A 23,397-nucleotide genomic window follows, 5' to 3' on the forward strand; every position below is an offset into this window, starting at 1 on the left:
TTTCCTATTATCTTCATGATCTGTCGTCCTTCATTAGCTTCCTTTAGTACGTCTTAAGCCTAGGCTTGATAAAATTTCGCTTGTTAAGGATCTTCCCTACAGTGAAATTAAACTATCGCTAACTTTAAAGTTTTTCTGTAATATCTTCGCAACAAATACATATATTCGAAAAGCAGAAACGTAGTGAACTAGACAATACGATTTTGTATGTGAAACCGTTATCACAACTCCTCTATCCGCTTTCGATTTCCAACTGTAGATAGATTAAGCATTTTTTTGTGGGTTCTGTAAATAGTGACACACTAAAAGCAGATAGGTGAATTGTGGTAAAGGTATCACATGCAAAATCGTATTGTCTAGTTCACTACGTTTCTGCTTTTCGAATATTTTTATTTGTTTTCAAGATATTATAGAAAAGCTCTAAAATTAGCGATAGTTTAATTTCGCTGTAGTGAAGACTCTTAGATAGTTTGTCTCAGGCGATATCTGGAGTGCCTGCTAGTGTGACATTGCTACTTGTATTCTTGCACAGGGAACTTATTTGTTTTGCTGAATAAATTAAATCTATTCTATTAGAGATGATATGACAAAAAGTACCGAAAACAATATTACTTAAAACTCAACTTTAAGATCGAAGGACGCTCTACCACTGAAGTTCTTACAAATTAAACAAACATGCATTTCACAGTTTCTTTTATATACTTTTTAATGTAAACAAATGTTTTGAATTGTAACAAGTTTTTATTAGAATCCTTTCTTATACATCCTTGTATCACAAGATGGAAACAATATGTCACCTGAATTGAATTGAATTGCAGTGTAGTACGTATATATATATATATATATATATATATATATATATATGTGAGAACTGCTCCAAGGTCGTTTCCTTTCATTTATGGGAAAATTGAACAGCAGCTTCCAGTAATTAGCGACTTTTCAAGAAGAATATCTTCTTTACAAACTGAGAACAAGATGCATCTTTTTTCTCACAAGCGTTTCTACCGCGATTTACCACTAAAAGAAATACTGTGTGATGTCACAATCAAAACAAAAGACTTACAACACTGCATAACTTACGTAAGGATGTTCTTTTTTTTTTTTAATCTATAAGAAAAATCACACGAAAACCATAATTACGATTTACACGATAGTGTAAACAAAACAGAAGATTCATTCAAGCATTTCTTCTTTATATTGTCGTTGCTACATATATACATTAGTTTGATACTTTTTTTTTTTTTTTTTTGTTCTTATCTACACACTTTATGGGAATACTTTAATGGCTGATGTCTTTAGTACGACTTTCCGTTTTCTCATCAATGGGAAAAAATAATAAATTGTATATATGTTTTTAATAGTAATCCACAAATATTATATAATTAAATTATTATTATTATTAGATCTTAAGTTTATTTCATAATCACTAACTTCCTGTTTCGTATTAAAAAAATCATACGACATAGGATTAATTGATAATATATGAAATTCGGATTATAAGAGGAATAAAAATGTCTTGCAAAAGGACACTGTCGCTAATCTTGAATTCACGCAACTCATAGGGATAGCAATGTTCTATGAGACCTACATCATAAAATTCTACATCCTCATCTCTACAAGGTGTTACATAAATGTGTCAAAATATTTTGAGAACAGATTCCTTACATCAAAATAAGAAAAAAAAAAGTTCATGTGGACCTCTGCTCAAAAGTGGGTAGTTTCGGAGTTATAGGGTGCCGAAAACGTGAAATAAGTGAACTTTAAAAGTTCATAACTCCACTACTATCGGACCTATCGTAGTCGGGTCAAAACATCACTGAGGAACTGGTATGTAATTACCGAAATACCCATCTTTCAGAACCTCTGGTACTTGCACAATCACTTTTAAAGAGGCTGTTTGGAAGTACTTGATCACTCTCCACCTACCTACCTAAAAATTTGTGTGCAAATACTGGAGCATTCTTAAACATGGATATCTGGATAGTTCACATACCAGTTTCTCAGTGATGTCTTGACCTGACAACAATAAGTCTCATAGTAGTGGAGTTATGAACTTTTAAAGTTCACGTATTTCACGTTTTCGGCACCCTATAACTCCAAAACTATCCACACGTATTTCACGTTTTCGGCACCATATAACTCCGAAACTATTAACATGTATTTCACGTTTTCGGCACCCTATAACTCCGAAACTATCCACACGTATTCCACGTTTTCGGCACCCTATAACTCCGAAACTATCCACACGTATTTCACGTTTTCGGCACCCCATAACTCCGAAACTATCCACACGTATTTCACGTTTTCGGCACCCTATAACTCCGAAACTATCCACACGTATTCCACGTTTTCGGCACCCTATAACTCCGAAACTATCCACATGTATTTCACGTTTTCGGCACCCTATAACTCCGAAACTATCCACACGTATTCCACGTTTTCGGCACCATATAACTCCGAAACTATCCACATGTATTTCACGTTTTCGGCACCCTATAACTCCGAAACTATCCACGCGTATTTCACGTTTTCGGCACCCCATAACTCCGAAATTATCCACACGTATTTCACGTTTTCGGCACCCTATAACTCCGAAACTATCCACTTTTGAGCAGAGGTCCACATGAACTTTTTTTTTTCTTATTTTGATGTGAGGAATCTGTTCCCAAAATATTGTGACACATTTATGTAACACCTTTATATATACGTATATATAAAAATGAATGTGAGTCTGTATATGACGTCAGCAAGAATTACAATTGAACCAATTAAAATGATACTTGGCATGATTATTTTTAGGCCTCCCAAGACTCTTACGAGATAATACAATGATAATTTTCGACATTGAGGGAGAGAATTTTGTATATTTTCTACATTCTGAATCAATCGAGAGTTTTCGAATTGCGACCCCTTAAAATGGGAATGAAGGGTACTGGAGGCTCCATGGACGGTATGATGGTACGGCACTATCTCCTGTTGATTAAAGGACGCGCGCCGGAGCTACATGAAGACAGAACATAAGCGGAAATGTTAATGTGTCCATAAATGTTAATACATTGAGAGAAAAATCCGTTATCTGGACAGCGGTTATATTGTACAAATATACGTAATCTATTATGTTTACTACGAAAATCTGTCTGAAGAATATGCTATCTATATGCTATATGCTACTGTCTTTTCCCCGCTTAGATGTTACACCATGCCACTGCAAGGTGTTTGGTGTTACATACGTCAACTATATGTTGCATATGTCCATCTATATGTGAGATACTGACCGCCTATATCCAGTTCTTTCTTTCCTACGGAAAGTATGTTTATTAGGGACACTTATACGGAAAGTACGTACAAAACATACGTTTTCAGTTATACGTTTGCTACATGGTGTTACATAAGGTTGTACGTTAAGTTCAAAAACTACAGGATTTACGCATGTAACCTACGTTATTACGAACGCCACATACAGATTCTCTATACATCTTCCCTATGTATTTTGGATTGCATTGATAAGCTTCAAATCGTACGGCTCTCATACGCTTGTTTTGTAAACTCAGCTGTTAACTTTGGTAATTTTAACATGTACAAACATTTCAGTACAAATAGAGGAAAATTAAATAAATCTTACGGTACTGACGTCACAAGACTTCTGTTTAGGGTGTAAGATGGATGGCAATATTTTGGAAAGGAGGACATAAATCGATTATTTAAGTTAACTATGTACACTAGACCATAAGTTACACGTATCTTCTTATAATTGCAATGTGTCTCTCGTGAGTTTCCAAAATCTTCAGAACGTCTACATATTCAAAACTGTATCGTTGGATTAACTACATTAGTAACCATGCTAAAAACTTATTATAGAAATACCGAATAATTGTTTTAACTATTTGTTGGATGTCTATGCTTAGATAATAATTATTGATATAGCCGACTTACCTGAATTTTCAAATGCAGTCTCGTTCGTCTAGTATATCTGTGAAAAAAAGAAACATTTATTAATGCATAGACTATCACATATACTATCATCACATATACATATACATATACTTCAGGGGGCACGGGGCTCAGTGGTAGAGCGCTTACCTCTGGTACGTGGGGTCCTGGTTCGATCCCCGGCCAAGTAACTTTGTGGTAGATAACATCGTGTTCGTGGGTTCGTTTTCTCGGGCGGCTCCCGTTTCTTCCCACTTTTACATTCCACCAATTATTCCAGCATCATTCACTTGTCTTAATCATAGTCTCCCTTACTCTGCAGAGCACAAGCGTGGGACGTTAAACTGAAATATTTCATCTCATTTTCCCTATTACTCAATTTTATCTCGTATCAGAGCTGATTTGAGGGGTGAAAGGTGTACTAGCTTGGCTTACCTAAGTATTTTCCTAGCTACGATTCGCCAAATAATCTTCATTACGCATGTCATTGTTCTCTATTCTAATGTTTTAATTTTTTTCGCTTGTTATATTATTTGTCTTTCTTAAACCTCTCGGTGGCCCATCTGTTCTATTCAAAACTATCTCCTTTATATGTGACTCATCTCAATATATACAGTACATTGCTATTCATGTAGTTCTTTAAGGGTTCTCACTACAGCAAAATTAAACTACCGCTAATTTTAGAGTTTTTCTGTAATATCTTGAAAACAAATAAAAATATTCAAAAAGCAGAAAAGTAGTGAACTAGACAATACGATTTTGCATGTGATATCTTTACCACAACTCACCTATCTGCTTTTGGCATGCCGCTATTTACAGAAACCGCAAAAAATGTTAAATCTATCTACAGTTTCAAATCGAAAGCAGATAGATTAGTAGTGATAACGGCATCACATGCAAAATTGTATTGTCTAGTTCACTAAGCTCCTGCTTTTCGAATATTTTAATTTATTTTGAAGATATTACAGAAAAACTCTAAAATTAGCGGTGGTTTAATTTCGCTGTAGTGAAGACCCTTCATATTTGCGCGTAAAGATCTAGGGCTATCTAGAGGTTATGAAACAGTGAAGAATGTAAACACATAATCTAAACTGTCCTGACACGTATTTCAGGTGCCTTTTATATTTGTTCTATACTTAGGCGTTATCACGTATGTTTCGTAATGTTTGCTTTCTTCTGTAACAATATGTATCAGTGGTACACTAAAGTACGTAGTAGTGCTTTTATAGTAATGATATAACGATAAATACGTATAAATTCTTATTATTTCTGTAATAGGAATGATTATTTTGATTTTTTAAAAAAGGTGAAGCCAAACCATACGTACTTCGTAAAATTACTTATACCAAAATATTCCTATAATACTTTTTTTTTTTTTAAATTGAATCAAATATGATATACTGGGGAAAATTTTATTCAATATTGCTAGTTCAATGACACTCGCTCCCCAAATACAGCACATCAGCCACTTACAAACTCACCAGTATTTCTTCAACGTAAGGGTCCTATTATTGTTACGTAAGTACCACTGGTGATCTAAGAATTCATTAACAAAAAGTATGATAAGGAAAACAGCGCCCTCCCCCCGTCTATATTTATACAGAATGAAAATCGATTACACAGAGTCTCGCAGTTTTTTGATCAAAAGATTCAATATATTTCAATCAAAAATTTTCTTGTAGGTCTTATATCTGGAGAATTACGTATAGTGTAGCCAAACCCAAACTATCACTTAACTCAGTATGATGTGTTTATTCCGTAGAAAATAGGAAAACTCAATGTTGGGGCCGTTCAAAAATTTTGTGGTCCCTGATCCAAATGGCCAAAATTGCGATCTTTTGAACCATTTTTTTGGTAATTCCTAAAATTCTTGGCCAAGATCGCAATCTTTTGAACCATTTTTAATATCATTCCTAAAATTCTTGTTTAAATATATATACAAGTGCGGATCCAAGGGAAGGGCTATAGCCTCCTTGACGCTCAGGTATACACTGGATAAAATGGCCGTCAGTCCTACTTACTTTACACTAGATAAAGTTGCAAACTATGGTTTTGAACCTCCCTTGATCATATCCTGGATTTGCCACTGGAGAGAGAGAGAGAGAGAGAGAGAGAGAGAGAGAGAGAGAGACAGAGACAGAGAGAAAGATAGGGTGGCCAAAAGTAGGCATACAGTCAGTCCCGTACTTATTAGCTCACTGTATTTTATATAATTTCTTATTGTTATCAAACAGGTATACCTAGTTTCTTTATTATTTATTCTTAACGTCTTCGTACTTATAGCTTAAGCCCGAAACAGTCAAAGCAAATAAATCCATAAAAACTAGAATGTTATACTTGATCAATGCAGGAGTATATACCTACTTTGGGGCAACCCTATATATATAGGATGGTCCGGAAGTGGGCGTACCCCACCTTTAGTTTCAACAGTATAGTGTTAGTTATGGTAGAATGTCTGTACACAATTACCTTGAAGTCTTAAGAGTCTTAAGAGTTATAAACAACGGTATGATTACCATCCATGTCGTAACAGCTGAATTCTGCGTCAAGTTCTCACAGGTCTCGGGAAGGTCTTTCGCACTGCCCGTAGCAAATGCACTCCACTCCACTTTTTCCCACTCCAACATTGTTGCTTTTTTCGGTGGATTAATACCACAGAGGTCTGTAAATTTCGCTTCAATACTTTTCATGGTGTCATCTATGTAAAGCCTTTCGTAAAGCTAAACCGCAACAACTAATCTTTGTTAAATGCTATATGGACTTTAATGACACATTGTTGATTACTCCAACTTCACTGCAAATAACTGTTACCAAGCAGAACATTGATAGCAATGTTGCCAGACAAATGTGGGTAAAACCTAAAACTGTCAGAAAACACCAACTAAGGGTACGACCACTTCCGAACCACGCTGCGTATATATATACAGGATTGGATCCAGGATTTTCTAAGGGGGTGCACCAAATAACAGCCAGTACATTTGAATTACATTTGAGTTTTTTAAATGCCTTTAGGCATCTGACTGAAACTATTGATTTTGCGAACCGCAAAACTTTCTTATATATAAATAAAACCCATCCCAGAGCTCTTAAAAGTAGCTCTAAGAAACAGTATTACAACCCACCGCTCCCCCAGAAGTCTGTCCTGGATCCGCCCCTAGTCATCCCCCATACGTGACGGGCTAAATGGTCATAGATGCCGAAAACCCAGAAATCTAAATCCTAAATCTCTACACAGAATATATGTAAATGTATATGTAGATGTGTTTGCCCTGGATTCGCCAGTGGAAAAAACAAAGTTCTCGTATCAGATTAAATTCTTATATTCAAGTTAACAGCTTCTTTGGAAGAGACAATAAGTAGATAATACTACCCTCTCTACTTCATGTTTAGATGGAACAAGACGTTCGGTTTAAATATAAAAGAAGTACAGAAATAAGTATAAATGAGTGCAGATATAGAAAATCGTATTCACATCCACAGATAACAAATACGTACAACTTGTTTGTTCTACGACAATTATAATTCCAAAAATACCTTCTAACATAACAATTGGAAATAACTAACCAACTAACTCTATGGCCTATGGAACCCGGAGGTTCAATGTCGCGTTCACGAAAGCTCTCCACTGGCTTCTATCCTTTGCAACTTGGTCCAGTTTCTACTTTGTATTCCTATTTCTGCGAGATCCACCTTAATATTGCCCTCCCATCTGCGCCTAGGTCTTCCTAATGGTCGTTTTCCGATTGGTGTTCCAGTCAAGACTTCGAAAGCATTTCTACTTTCTTCCATCCTGGCTACATGACCTGCCCGCCCACCTGAGCCTCCTAGACTTGATGATCCTAACAATGTTTGGTAAACCTAACAATTGGAATTACAGCTAAAATTTAAATAAGCCTCTTCCTATTGTAAGCCGAGTATGCTAAATAAAATGCAACAACATTCGTAGTATCGCATCTTCGTCAATTAATTTCAGAGCAAATAACTTTAAAAAAAATCTCTACTCTCAGTAATGAGCGTGTTCATTTAGAACGCAAAAATGAACTGAAGATATAATGTCCTGCAGGAACAAGAATAAGCTACCCAAAATAAACTCACATAAAATCACATTACCACTGTATATTTATTTACAAGTTTGAGAGCAGAGCAAAACGAAAGAGAATCCAGCGAAGCACAAGTTAGCTCTGGCGATTATTTGCTCTAGAAAAGGTAACCATACTTTAACACACGACACCATTATTCAAAATAATGATAATGAAAATCTCGTTCTTTTCCCCCTCTTACGAGTATTCGCTATTTTATCCGCCCCCTGCAATGAAACAAGAGAGATATCCGCGAAAAGCTATAGTAGTGTGTAGTGGCGTTCGTAGAAGTTCAATCTCAAAGTTCATATAATTTCAGTTGTTTGTATACATATTTTAATACGGAAAATGATTATTTTTTAAATATATATCATTGTGGTCAAGGGGAACAGAGGGCATAAAATTCAAAAAGCCCTCCTTGTGTACGCTACTAGTGATGCGGATATCTGCATCCACGCAGACTTACTACTTGAAGTAAGCTTGGGGTGTAATTTCAGATTTACCAGGTAAGTTGGGAGAATGAACATCTCTGCTATTAGTAATTTGAAATGTGAAAACAATAAATAAACGAACATCTAGTAGAATACTTAGGTATATTCAAATTAAGACCACGGGTAAAAGTGAGGGACGCCATCACCACATTTCCAGAAAATATCTATAGCATCCCTCCACTTCCCCCCCCCCAAAAAAAATACAATGGGTAAGATAAGCAGTGTTTCTTCTAGACATGTTTTTTGGGAGCACTGTCCCCCCGCAGCTCTGAGTGTCGCCCCGGAGGAGACCAAAATAATACGTCTATAATATAATAATAATAAATAGAATATTATTGGCAGTGCCCCCCAGAATACCAAGTGTGCCCCCCCCCGGAACAGTTTTTCTGAAAGAACTACTGAAGATAAGCACCCGGGGGCAGTGTGAAGTCATGTGTCCTACATTTTCAGATCCACTTTTACCCCTGAAAGATTGTTAGATAATTGTTCGAACAAGTCCAACAGCAGTAATTACTATGCAGTGATACCCATAGATTATTTTAAAATCACATAATGGAAGCATGCACAACTACTTACATTTGCTACTAGTACAGCTCGAAATTCATAAATACAAAAAAAAAAAAAAAAAAAAAAAAAAAAAGTTAAACTCCATTATGTTCTTGCTTCAGTTTAACCACCCTCCCCCGAGTTACCCTGTACAGAGTACTTTATTTTTCATTCTTACGTTAGTATACGCACCTATGGAACTCTAATGCAACTCCCGTCAGAAATGCTAAGCCGAAACTAATAATCATGCATTCTTCATGTCTTTATTAAGCCTAACTACAGCATCAATACAAGAACGTGACTTTGATACTAAGCTATGATTACCTCATAAGTGCTTAAGTATTCAAATTGAAAAGGTGATACCTTCAACTTCGTCATGTAGCTTTCCTCATCTTCTAATAGTACAAGAGTGAGTTGGCAATTTATGCAGTACTAACAATGGTCTATTGTTGTCAATAAGTGTTGCCAATTGAAAAGAAAATATTCGAAAAACCATTCTACAAATTAAAATATATGTGTCGGTCACTAAAATTCTACATTATTATTCGCATATAACAAAAAATAAATTAAATTACACAAAAATAAATAAATAAAGCAACATAAAATATAAATACAAATAAAAAGTGTCCAAGGATGAGGCAAGATCTTGCTGAATTGAACAAAATGATATTTATGAGTGTAAACCCTCATGCGTAGTTTTCGAGAAAATAAAGGAAAGATTATCATTATTATTTTGTAAACCTTACTATTGATGTACGATAGTCACACCCCTTTTGGCATATATTCCGAAGTAGGGCGTCCGCTTTCGCCACGTTTTTTCGCTGTTATCTCCTTCGCACACTTTCTGCAATTTGTTATTAGGTTCATTAATACATGCTCTTCACAAACTTTTAAAAGATTTTGCTCGTTATCAACGTATTGCTTCACAAATGTTAAAGCTGTTAGTTCATTGCTCTTGTACATTCGCCATGTTGATAACATAAATACTCGTTTCTTTCCCACAATGCAACTGTTCGGTTACCTTGCGCCAAGTAGTTCCCTCCGCTCGCTGTATAGTCCCATGTTTATAGCCGCTTATATATAACAAATAAACAGATTTTTCGAGACTCTCATATATTATCAAGCACACAAACGATCAAATTATCCGTATCTTTCCTGTAAATTTTAAAAATTTTTCTGGAAACGGACGCCCAACTTTGGAACTTAACCCCCACTTTTTACGATTAAACAGATATTAAAGTACATCCTCATTAAGGTTCTTATTATAAGACTATAATAAAAAAAAAAAAAAAAAGATTAGGCGTACATGTTGGGAGGGATCTAGAGTTTGGGAGTCCAACACTACGAAACTACGTCTAGGTAGCATCGAACCGGTGTTACTCTACATCCGAAAAGACGATAAGTAATTGATAAGTACCATCACCTATATGTTCAGGGGAAAATGACAGAACTAGATTCTTTTAATATTTAAAACGAGTTTAGATGAAAATAAAATGAAACCTTTCAGTTTAACGTCCCACGTTTATGCCCTTTAGGTTAATGGAGCTGATGATTAAGGCAAGTGAATAATGATTAAAGAATTGGTGGAATGAGAAAGTGTGAGGAAACGGGAGCATCCCCATTTATACCACGGATGTTGTCTGGGAATCGAACTAAGAACGTCACTAAGCGCTCTACCACTGAGCCACCATGCGACACTGGTATTCTTCCGATACAAGGCACTCAGATTTCTTATTGTGTCAAACTTTACAGAAGTTTCTGTGGCACTTAATATTCGTTAAAATAAATAAATAAACAATAAACTCAAAAACAAATCATAATATATAACAATGCATTCAATAATTAATTTGAATTAATTCTTTTAAATTAATTAATTGTTTCAAAGTTTAAATTACGTGCTTCATCTGATTCATTCATGCACTTGAATACTTTATTGGCTTATTTATTGGGCAATCAAATTAGAACTGAAATGACAAAAAAAAAAAAAAAAAAAAGCTTCATTTTACACACAAAAGTATAATATAAATAATATTATACTTTGGACAATAAATTTTCAGGACTGCTAATTGATACTCTGTTCATTAATAATGACAGAAAATTGTTCACTATATGAAGTTTATGCTATGATATTCCTCTGTAGCAGGACAGGACGTGTGAAGATTTGATAGAAAGATATGTGCCCTTCTAAACATCGATATCGAAGACATTCAGGTTCTCTGTTATGGATTCTTAAATTGATAGAACCGTTGTTTCTAACGATGTGATCTACTAAAGACAGGTCAGACTCCAAGGGTTTAAACAACTTTGTGGAGCACTCCACTCTCTGAGCTCTTTTGCTTTTCACTCAAGAATAAAGCACAAACCTCAAACATCGCACACAACTTCCTTTTTCACAGATATTTTTTCAGGATCGTTTCGCTGTTGATGTGCAGCACATTCTCAATCACGGAGACGGTCTGACTACAGAAAGTCGCGTACACGCTTCATATTATCCTGGAGTAAAAGTGAACCTGAAGAGGTAGGGGGATGCATGACGTCACGTCCTCCCCCTTGGCTATCTTTGCCCATTGATATTTTTTTTTGGAAGTTGGGACGCCATATTTTTGGAAGTGGGGGAACATGTCTCCCCGCGTTCCCCTTCACTTTTACCACTATTAAATGAATGTCCACTTCTGGGGTCATCAGAAACGTGTTCACGATCACCACATCATCAGGAGCATCATCCAAACACACGACCACGAGGGAGGGCATTGTAGCAACGAACAGCCATTATCATCTCCTAAGTCTATATTGCCGATTTCCCTAACTTACAACAAAACTCAATGTTCACCCTTGTTCTATGTAAGAACCTATGGTGACGGGTACCATAGTGTCTTCGATGACCGATGTTTAGAAGGGTACTGATATTCTCTTCGTCAATTCTTCACATGTTCTGCAAAAAAGAGAATATCATAGCATTAATAACACATGATAAAGTTTTCCAGCATTAGCAGTTACAGAGTGCAGTATCAGTCCTCGAACTTTATAGTTAAACCTCGTACAACTTATATCGGTGCACCAATGGTGCATTTGCTTTTTTTCTTCCTGGCTGAGAATGTTACATCAAGCCTGATAAAACAAGGAGCTTGGAAAGGAACTAAGGGCCTAACATACCCTGTTTAAAATAAATCTGGGTTAAATTTCGGAAGAGAGGTTTGGTAGTTATGCCCCATCTAATCCCTCCTTTCCGACTATGTGTATGAAAATGATAACTAATAGTAAAATATAAGGATAGCACTAAAAGAAACAAAGAGAATCGTGTTCTAGTGCTTTTATCCAGGAAGTTCAAATTAAACAACATACCTTAGAAAAATGGCAACATAGTAAACGGGATACAGTTCCACCGAATGTTTTAATATAAATAATACCTTAGAAGCGCTAGCAAGTCAAAACTTCCTCTTAAATTATCCTGATCAAACACCTTGGCATGAAACCTTACACCGGATACTATTCATACGCTTCAGAAACTTTTAATCTTCGATAATATGTTACAGTTATGTAGGCCATCGACTTCCTTAGTCAGCAGGAGATATCAGGATTTTCACGTCACATTCTTTCCAATCAAATCTTTGGTGCTGATCTCTTTTTCTATCTTCCTCTTGACTGACGCAGAAGAAATTATTACTGCAGGCCTCTTTGTAGCCGAGTAATTAGTTAATGCCCGTGTTTTCTGAGTATGGTACCGGGTTTGATTCTCGGTGGAGATACTTTGTTCGGATACGAAGCAGTAGTGTTGCCCAGGACATGAGATGAGAAATAAGTTTTCTCGTCTCATCCCGTATCTATCCTCTAAGAATTCTTTCTCGTCTTTTGGTAAAATTATTTAAAAGTTTATCATATTTAATTAATTGTGTATCATTATGTATCACTCACATTTATTTTTTCTTCTTAAAATTCACTGTTTATAACTCCTTCCACTCCGTTCCAGTTACCCGCTCCACCGCCACACCAGGGGCGTACCATGTGGGTAGTCCACCGGGTCCTTACTATGGCTGTTCCGGTAATCGAGTAATCGATAACAATTCGATAACATTTTAAAATCGTTTCGTCGATAAAGAATTTTAACTTTATCGAATTATCGAACTTTCGAGACTCTCGTAATGTTCGAAACACTCGAAATATTCGACACTCGAAGTGTTCGAGACACTCGAAGTATTCGAGACATTCGAAATGTTAGAAACTTTCGATGAGTTTGAGGCACTCGATCTGTTCGAAGTCTCGAATTGTTTGAATGCAGCAAATACTGAAAGATCCCAGTATGATCGCAATTTATCGAATCGTCTGAATATTTTGAAAAGTTTGGGCTTATCAGAGCGTTTGGAAGAAACAATGCAACCGAAGATGTTCATTTTAAAAGTTGTCTCTCATGAAATGAAGTGAAAGAATAGTTTCTTCTCGCAAGTCTTCGATACTCGAAACTTGGATAACATTCGAACTTTCGATAATAACAATAACTTCGATAGTACTCAAAATTTCGATAATTCCCGAAACTTCGATAATTTCAAATACTCGTACGGTTTCGAGTAACCGGTGACAACTCCATAAATTTTCACTCCCGAAGCTCGATAGGTCCTCAGCCTTACCGAACACTCCCACCGAAAAAAAAAAAAACCTTCGTAACTCAATATACATTTGTATATACAATTTCTTAATATGCAGGCAGAGAAATGGCTAATGTAACCTAAAAATTTGATCTTACATTTCATCTACACTCCTTATTTACTTATAAAAAGAATCTACTTCGTATGTTTTCTTCTGAGAATATAGGAGACAGTACTTTACAATCAGTGGCGTAGCAGCTGGCCCCGCAACCCCCGCAGTGCGGGGGACCCCTCCAAACAAGTATTTCTGGGTGCGCGCCTGACCCACATTGACTATTTTTCGTTTCGGAACTGCTTCTACGATATAACCTATCAGCGACAATTGCCACTACATCTAATTATGTGGAAACCTTTCTTCAATAACTTTATGACAGCCATTTTGTTCTGGTCTCGAAACACTGGTAGATACTGCTTAGCGTACATGACTCCGAAGTTAGATGAACTGCTGACAGTGGTACATGTGCACTTATCTACCCATAAAGAAAAACTACTTACTCTACTAGAATTCATCTCTCCCAGTAGAGATACTCGGTTGAAAAAGTGTATTAATAATAATAATAATAATAATAATAATAATAATAATAATAATAATAATAATAATAATAATAATAATAATAATAATAATAATAATAATGTTAGCCATCCCGACTGAACTTTTCCTGCGTTTTCCCCATTCTCACCAGGCAAATGCCTGGACGGTACTTAATATACAAGTACCAGCCGCTTACTTCCTTTCCTAATCCCTTCCCTTTCCTCGGATAGTATGATCGCCGAGGGAACGTTATCCCTCATGCGTGACAGGTTAACATTGCCATAGATGCTGAAAAGCCCAGAAATCTAATTCCTAATTCCCTACTCTACCAGAATCCAGAGACAACTCTATTGCATAGGTCAATACAATGCCAATTTTAATCAGTGAATCGACTTTAAAAAATGCAATAGTCACTGTATTTCCAGCTCTAATTTTCCTTTGCATTACTCACTTCGCCCCACTGCTCGCTTCGCCCCAGTGGCTCTATATTGTGTACTAATGACTTGTGTATATTTAAACGCTGATAAATGCTCTTCATTTTGTTCGTAAAATCATGGATCTCCCACACCAAAGACGTGTACGCAAACCGCTTAGCCAAGAGGAAGCTCTACAAGACTCGTGAAATTTTTTCTCATCTCGAAAACAAGACAAAAATTGTCCTTTTTCTCGTCTTGTCTCGAATTTAGAAATGTACTTCTCATTTTATTTTAGAGACGAGAAGACATATTAGCTCCTATGAGAATTAATTGTTATTGCACCCATACTTGCTTAACAACTATATAAAACTAACTAACTCACTCTATGACCTATGGAACCCGGAGGTTCAATGCCGCGTTCATAAAAGCTCTCCACTGACTTCTATCCTTAGCCAATTGGATCCAGTTTCTACTTTGCATTCCTATCTCTGCGAGATCCATCTTAATATTGTCCTCCCATCTGCGCCTAGGTCTTCTTAATGGTCGTTTTCCGATGGTCTTTCACTCAAGACTTTGAAAGCGTTTCTACTTTCTTCCATTCTAGCTACATGATCTGTCCACCTAAGCCCCCTAGACTTGATGACCCTAACAATGTTTGGTAAACCGTATAAATTATGTAGTTCCTCGTTATGGAGTTTTCGCCATTCCCCATTCCCGTGCTTAAGAACTATATACATACAAAATTTGAGGTCATGTGCACGTAATCACACATCTTAACGAAAAACTCACCGACATAAGTTGGCAAAACTACAGTACATTAAAAGTATTACGAAACTGATCATCACAAAGGAACGACATGCAGAGAGACTGTACCTCGTTTTGCATCGTCATACATCTTTCTTGTATTGACAAGACACCTGTGTCAATCTTGGATTATGCAATGCGGTCATTCAGAAGCAGAAAGACAGGTAACAAAAAAAGTGATGAATTGTAAGGTTTCTTTTGCAGGGTGTGGCACGAAAGAAGAGCAGAAAGAAATGAAGAAATAATAAATTAAAGACTACTTAATACATAAAGAATAATGCATCTTTACATAACGCCAGTTTCAAAACGGTTACTAAATTTAAACTGCTAAAAGAAAACATTTTTGTTAACTGCCCTTTTATATAGAATTGATGAGTATTGCGTTTGTACTTTTATTCAACTGTTTTGAATGGCATTTCAATATAAAATATGGTTTAGCGTATTTCCACGTAGTGTATGCGGGGAAATTACTTCTTGTTTCCAAACTCTTTCACGTAGTGTATGCGGTGAAATTCTTACTTGTTTCCAAGCTCCTTCACGCAGTGTATGTGGGGAAATTCCTGCTGGTTTACAAACTCCTTCACGTAGTGAGTGCGGAAAAATTCCTTCTTGTTTTCAAACTCCTTCACGTAGTAGGGGGGCGCGGTGGCTCAGTGGTAGAGCGTTCACCTCTGGTGCTTGGGGTCCCGGGTTCGATCCCAGCCCCCGCCAAGTGAACTTTGTGGTGGACAAACACCGTGCTCGTGGGTTTTCTCGGGGTTCTCCCGTTTCCTCCCACTGTCTTCATTCCACCATTTCACTCATCTCTCATTATCACCGTCTCCTTCAGCCTAACCGGCATAACCGTGGGACGTAAAACTTAAAGATTTCATTTCATTTTTTTCCTTCACGTAGTGTATGCAAGGAAATTCCTAGTTGTTTCTAAAATCCTGCACGTAGTGTATTCTGTGAAATTCTTACTTGTTTCCAAACTCCTTCGCGCAGTGTATGTAGTGAAATTCTTACTTGTTTCCAAACTCCTTCACGTAGTGTATGCGAGGAAATTCCTACTTGTTTCCAAACTTCTTCACGTAGTATATGCGGTGAAATTCCTACTTGTTTCCAAACTTCTTCACGTAGTGTATGTGCTGAATTCCTACTTGTTTCCAAACTCCTTTCACGTAGTATATGCGGTGAAATTCCTATTTGTTTAACAAGTTGAATATAAACAATTTTGTGTTGAAGTTCAACGCTTTTCATTAAATTTCAAAACAAGCACCTGAAATTATAACAAGTGAAAAGTTTTTAATCCTTTTGCGTGTTTTCTTTTTGATACAAATAGCCATATCCATCAACATATATCAAAAAGGATCTTCACCGTTCTCTGCAACGTGTCTGAGAACTGTGGGAAAAAAGATCTTTTAAAAATGAGACGTGCAAGATGAAATCAATCCCATTAAACACGCCCCTTCAGAGTGAATTGTAGCGTATGCAAGAAAAGTCAGCTAGTAAACAAAACTGACTATTAAATTGGGTAATTATTATCATTATACTATTCAGATAAAACACGAAAAGCTAACGTTTTTTTTTTGCACGAACACCTTTACTTCATATTATATGTATATGTTGTTTTCTTTTTTTTTTTTAATTTGTTGCGTTTTTCTTTCAAAGTAGGAGGGGAGAGTGAACTTCTAAATTAAGATGATTTAATTTTATGCTGTGCATTCTATTTTAAATGACTGACAAGTGCTAATTCTCTTAGGTCATGTTCTCATGAACGCAATTTCTTTAACGTGAAAACCTTTTATTATTATTATTATTACTATTTGGTGCCCCTAAGACATGTTTTAATTAATTTTCCCATATTTCAAAAGGGGAAAAAAAGATATTTAATAGCACACTTGTTTCTTTTTCTCACAGTATCAGCACGCGAACTCAGGCAATAATTTATAAACTTTTCATATGAATAACAAAAAATTACGAATAAAACATTAACAACTGAATAATGACATCATGTTAAACCAATAAGCTATAATTCTTTAAATGCACTATTAATTAAAGATAATTATCTGGCAATTCATAGCTCTTTTTTACAAATTTCAGAATGACTGAAAAGTGCAGGAGGGACTATAAAAATTTGAAATGTAGTTTCTCGTTGCGGGCACGTCAAATCAAAACATTAGCTCGGTCATTCAGCGGTTTTAATACCAGTTTTACTGTGATCAGTCATGTAACTTATAATTAGGGTTGTTTGTTAATTAAAAAACAAGAAGAAGAAGAAGAAGAAGAAGAGAGTGAAGTTTCTGTATCTTCGGTGAAGATCGATGTTTGACTGGTTGTATAAGTAATTCCTTCAAAAAAAAGTTATATTATGTTAATAAAGTTGTGAAAATTATGTACGAAGGTAATTCAGAAAGTAATGCATCCAAGTTCACTACTTGGCCAACAATACTGCAAACATTCTGAACTGTTTATAATTAATGCACTGATGTTTAAGCTTTAGAATATCACTTGTTTCACTTTCCTATCCGTTTTTGTATCAGAGTAATGGAACAATCGATGGTATCCAGTGATGACGTCCGGTAATTGAATTTCTGATTGCGGACGGTTGTGCGTCCAGGAACATTCATCGCCGGCAAGATGTCATCGATACGCCATTACGACCCAGAAACGAAGCGTCAGTCGATGAAGTCACGTCCTCTCCTCCGAAAAAAAAAAAAAAGTTGTCCCATCTGTTTGCAAAGTGTTATTGACATTCTGCCTCATCCTGCTTATAGTCCGGATCTTGCGTTCTGCGACTTTTGGCTCTTCTCCAAACTTAAGAGTCTTCATCCCGGCGAAATTAAAATACCGCTTATTTTACAGTAATTATGTGATATCTTCAAATAGATAAAAGATAATTGAAATATGGAACAAGAGCACCCTAGACAATATTATTTTGCGTGAGGTACCGTTATCACAAGTCACCTAGTGGCTTTCCGTTTTCAGCTGTTTAGAAACGCGAAAATAAATGCCGATTTTCAAAATGGCTCGAAATCGAAAGCAGATAAGCGAGTCGTGATAACGGTTTCTCATGTAAAACAATATTGTCTAGGGCGCTCTTGTTCCACATTTCGATTATCTTTTATCTATTTGAAGATATCACATAATTACTGTAAAATTAGCGGTATTTTAATTTCGCCGAGATGAAGACTCTTAAATGGGTATTTTCTATAAGACTTGCGATTATAATAGTTGCAAACTTGGACTTTACTTATTTAGTATTTATTTTTCTATATACAAACATAACGAATATTCATTATTAAAGAGTCTGAAGATTGAATTCCGGGATTTTAACCGTCCCGGTGAACAAAATGAATTCTTCCCGGATAAGACGCAAAATTCTTGGTTAATCCCGTGGTCCCGCCTAACACAGTCGCTAATGCTCTCGTCTTTGGTGCGAGCTGTCCCGGTGAGGACATAAAAAAAAGCTTTTTCAGGTTAGCCATCCTGAGTAAGATTTTCCTCATTCACACTAGGCAAACGTCGGGATTGTACCTAATATACAAGTCCCAGGGTGTTTCCTTCTTTCCCTTTATACTTCGAATAGTGTGATCACCGAGGGACGTCATCCCCCATATGTTATGGGCTAACATGGCCATAGATGCCGAAAGCAAAGAAATATAATTCCTAATCCTAATCCTGGTTCATCTCGTCCAAAGCCACGATAATACCATGTTTCACATGATTTTCGCTACAGCTTATCATATTATTGTAAAATTAATTATATCGTCCATTAAGTATATATCCTATTTCATTATGCAATCAAAAATGATGTGGAGATCACAAGTACAGTAAAACTTAAAGGGGATTTTCGTGAAGTGCATACTTCCTTTACATATTATGAAACTATGTTGTCTTCAAGAAACGAATCTATATTAAATCATCTTACGACAAAAAGTAAAAAGTAAAAAAAAAAAAAGTCTAAAAACCATCTGAAACAATGATTTAACAAAATACACGAAAACGAAGACATTCTTTTCGTGAAGTAACATGAAGAAATGAGACCACCATTGATTATACTGTATTAAAATGAACCACTTGGAGCACCCAATGCTTTAATTGTTTTAGACATATTTCTTCATTTTACCTCATCAAAAAATCATTTTTGTGCATTTCAAATAAAATAAATAACGGTTATTTGATAGGAAAATAAAAATACATTGGCAGATGGAAAACCATTTTTCTCACTGTTCCACTCTTCAATTCGCCGCGATTCCATGATGCTACTTTATAGTAAAATGTGACACTTATCTGCATACATTTGTCACTTACTCCAAATGAGGTGAAGAAACTGATCACGTACGAAGATAATGAAAGGACATTGAAACGCTGACTCAGCTTATATTTCAAGAGGAGTACCATTCATAAAGGAAATAGAAAAAGCCCGCACAAATACTTCACCCAAACTAACGAAACAATCGTTTACAATGACGGAGAAAGTCTTGGAAATTTTCAAACCTTCGAACAAGTTTTTATTGTCATAACACAAACTCCAACAATAGAAATGAAAATCCGTATTCTACTAAAAGAAAAACCTCTTAGCACATAGAAAAATGAAAATAATGTTTCCCGTTTTCATTCTATCCATATATTGAATCTCTACAGACATAATCTTATTTAGAGACCAGCTTTTCATAAATATATGCTCCTAAAACTGAAACTTGTCACTAAGAAAATATTATTATTGAAAAGATGAATGTGAGAACCAGGGGCGGATTAAGGGGGGGGGGCAATCGGGGTAATCGCCCCCCAGAAGAGGAAACTTTCTTATTTTATATATATAAATAAAACCCATTCCAAAGTTTGGAGCCCTTAAAAGTAGCAGTATGACAACCCACCGCCCCCCCCCCCAGAAGTCGGTCCTGGATCCGCCCCTGGTGAGGACTACATCATTTCTATATACAGTAAAGCCTTGACTTACAGATTAATTCATTTGGAAAATTTGTGCCTATCTTAAATATCTCATATGGGAAATCTTTCAGTTTAACGTCCTACGATTATGGTCTTTATGCTAAGAGAGACGATGATTAAAGCAAGTGAATGCAGATGGAAGAATTCGGGAATGAGAAAGTGAGAGGAAACGGGAGTAGCCCGAGAAAACCCACGGATACGATGTTGTTCACCACAAATTTACTTGGTTGGTGATCGAACCAGAGACCTCACGCACCAGAGGTAAGCACTCTACCACTTAGCCACCGTGCCCCCTACAAAATATTGGAAAACATGAAAATGAAATCTTTAAGTTTCACGTTCACGGTTATGCCGGTTAGGCTAAAGGAGACGGTCATGATGAGAGGTGAGTGAAATGGTGGAATGAAGAAAGTGGGAGGAAACGGGAGAACCCCGAGAAAACCCACGAGCGCGGTGTTTGTCCACCACAATACAAAATATTGGAGATCTCGTTAATTCAGTAATCTCAAATTATTATTATTATTATTATTATTATTATTATTATTATTATTATTATTATTATTATTATTATTATTATTATCTATATATATATATAAAAGAGAACGTACAAATCCTTTGTCCGCTCATCACGCTAATACGGCTGAACCAATTTCTTTTATTTTTGGGGGGTTATTAGGATTTGGACCCTAGATGGTTTTTATCATATCACTTTAATTTTCAATTACCAGTGTCTTGAGATAATTGACCATTCAGGTGTCCATTACGTACAAATCCTTTGTTAGTTCATCATAGGTATAAAAATAAACGTATTTATATGCAACCCGCATGACCGTGTCACTCGGCGGGTTAACATACATGACAGGCGTTATAATGGTTTTTATCATATCACTTGAAAGCGAAAAAGTAAAAATTATCTAAGTAACAAAGTTTATTGCGTTCGGGGGTGACCGCAGCGAAGCGGGGCGGGTTAACATAAATGACAGGCGATATAATGTTAACATTTACTGCAATCTTCTATGGTTTTTATCATATCACTTGAAAGCGAAAAAGTAAAAATTATCTAAGTAACAAAGTTTATTGCGTTCCGGGGTGACCGCAGCGAAGCGGGGTGAACGCTGCTAGTTATTATTAAAGTAGGAGTCAAACAACTAATATGGATTAATACCTTCGACATAATACGGGCAATGAATTATACTTTTCGTTACATTCTCGTGTTCATTAAGATTTTTTTTAATGGACCAATAGTTCCACGTAAACAATAGATATATAAATAGAGCTATACCAATGCCAACTTTATAAGGTGTACTAAGTTGTAATTCATTATAATAATAGTAATCGAAAACTCCCAAGAAAATTATTTTGAATAAATGAATTATATGAGGAAAACTTCTTGAACGATAACCATGATAATAGGTATGTGTATTTGATAATACTAAAATAATATTGAATGCAAGTTGGCAGTAATATTGTCTAAAGAGTCTCGCCTCGAAAAGGTGTGGCAAGTTGGAAGTAATGTCGCCTAAAGAGATTAAGAGTTGAGTCTGTCGCGTCTCGAAAAGGTGTGGTAAGTTGGAAGTAATGTCGCCTAAACAGACTAAAGTTGAGAGTGTCGCAACTCGAAAAGGTGTGTCAAGTTGGCAGTAGTGTTGCCTATAGAGATTAGAAGTTGAGGCTGTCTCGTCTCGAAAAAAAGTGTGCCAAATTTGCAGTAATGTTGCCTAAAGAGGCTAGAGTTGAGTCTGTCGCGTCTCGAAAAGGTGTGGCAAGTTGGCAGAAATGCTGCCTAAAGAGACTGTCTCGTCTCGAAAAAGTATGGTAGGCCTAAAAATTGTCTCTTCTTGGAAAGTTTATCTCTATCTATTAAGGCGATGTTATACCTTTTGCCACTGTTTTCTCAGTCCCCATAAGATAACATGTAAACTTTGCTTCATAAATATCTAACGAAATATGGTACGTAACAACTTAAAATTTTTCATATATATACAGAAAAGCAATAGAAATGAAATGATTGTTTCAATTTAACGCTTAATGACGTAGATCAAGAGTAATAAACTTTTTAAAGTAACATTGTAATGGACTATATATTGAAGATTGTGTGTTCCAATGTGATCTTCGCGAACAGATGTCCTGCTGACAGGCAGGTATTTCCCTCCCCCTCTTAAGTCCTTTTCCAACGGGTGTGGTAGAACGCCGCGGGGTGCCACCCTCATCCCATTTCTTTCCTCCGTTTCTGCAGAGCGGATAGATTTTCTGTAAATGTTACAAAGAAAGAATATTTGCTCCCAAGACAATTTGAAATATTTGCTTCTTGCGATTTCATGCTGTATGATGTATACTGCGAAAGCAAAGATCAGGTAGAGAACGCCAATTTCTTCATTACTAGTAACTCTAGTTAGATAATTAATGCTAACCACTAATTTCATATTAGTACGTTCCAACTCTTCGTAATAACACTGCCTCAACGGTAGAAAATAGGGGAGAGTATATACTTTCAAGAGGAGAATCAACAATTTGATACAGATCATGGTTGAAATTTAGCTTTCCTTTGCAGCACTAAGTTTGTATGAGACGTTTGCATGGATACAAACTACAGAATTCCGTCTAGTAACTGGGATATTAAATTCGTGACAGGTAGTTACTTCTACTTTCTGGCAACATTAGATATTCAACACATATTTTTCTGGATGTAATTAAAAAAATCAACTTTACTTCAAGCTAAATTCAACAGATTGAAACGATGGATTGAACCCGATGATCCAACTTTCCCGGAATAACCCTTTGGGGATCGCATGGTACAATTTGTACCATACGGGGTATTTCATGGTACATTGCGTTATAACTCTCCTATTTGAGCTTTTTCGTCCGTTTTTTTTTTGTTTGTTTTTTGTTTGTTTTTCAAGTCCAGAGGCATTGTAGAAGACCTTACGTATGGTTTCACACCTTCTTGCGTCGAGACATAGGAGGTGATGACGTCATAATTCTAAAATATATATATTTTCTTTTAATATTGCGGGGCTGGTCTATGTT

The 23,397-nt window shown here is 36.1% G+C and overlaps 1 protein-coding gene across 2 annotated transcripts in view; it reads right to left on the reverse strand.

Moving 5' to 3' along the window:
* Positions 1–23,397, reverse strand: part of LOC145683934 (rho GTPase-activating protein conundrum-like) — a 426,775-nt gene that overhangs the window by 226,719 nt on the left and 176,659 nt on the right. For both annotated transcript variants that reach the window (XM_081755628.1, XM_081755626.1), the window contains exon 2: positions 3,934–3,970. The gene's annotated coding sequence lies outside the window, so the exon portion shown is untranslated. The remainder of the gene's footprint in view (positions 1–3,933; positions 3,971–23,397) is intronic.

This window comes from Thermobia domestica, chromosome 4 (assembly GCF_964235325.1).
Source record: "Thermobia domestica chromosome 4, izTheDome1.hap1.1, whole genome shotgun sequence".
Taxonomy (NCBI): domain Eukaryota; kingdom Metazoa; phylum Arthropoda; class Insecta; order Zygentoma; family Lepismatidae; genus Thermobia; species Thermobia domestica.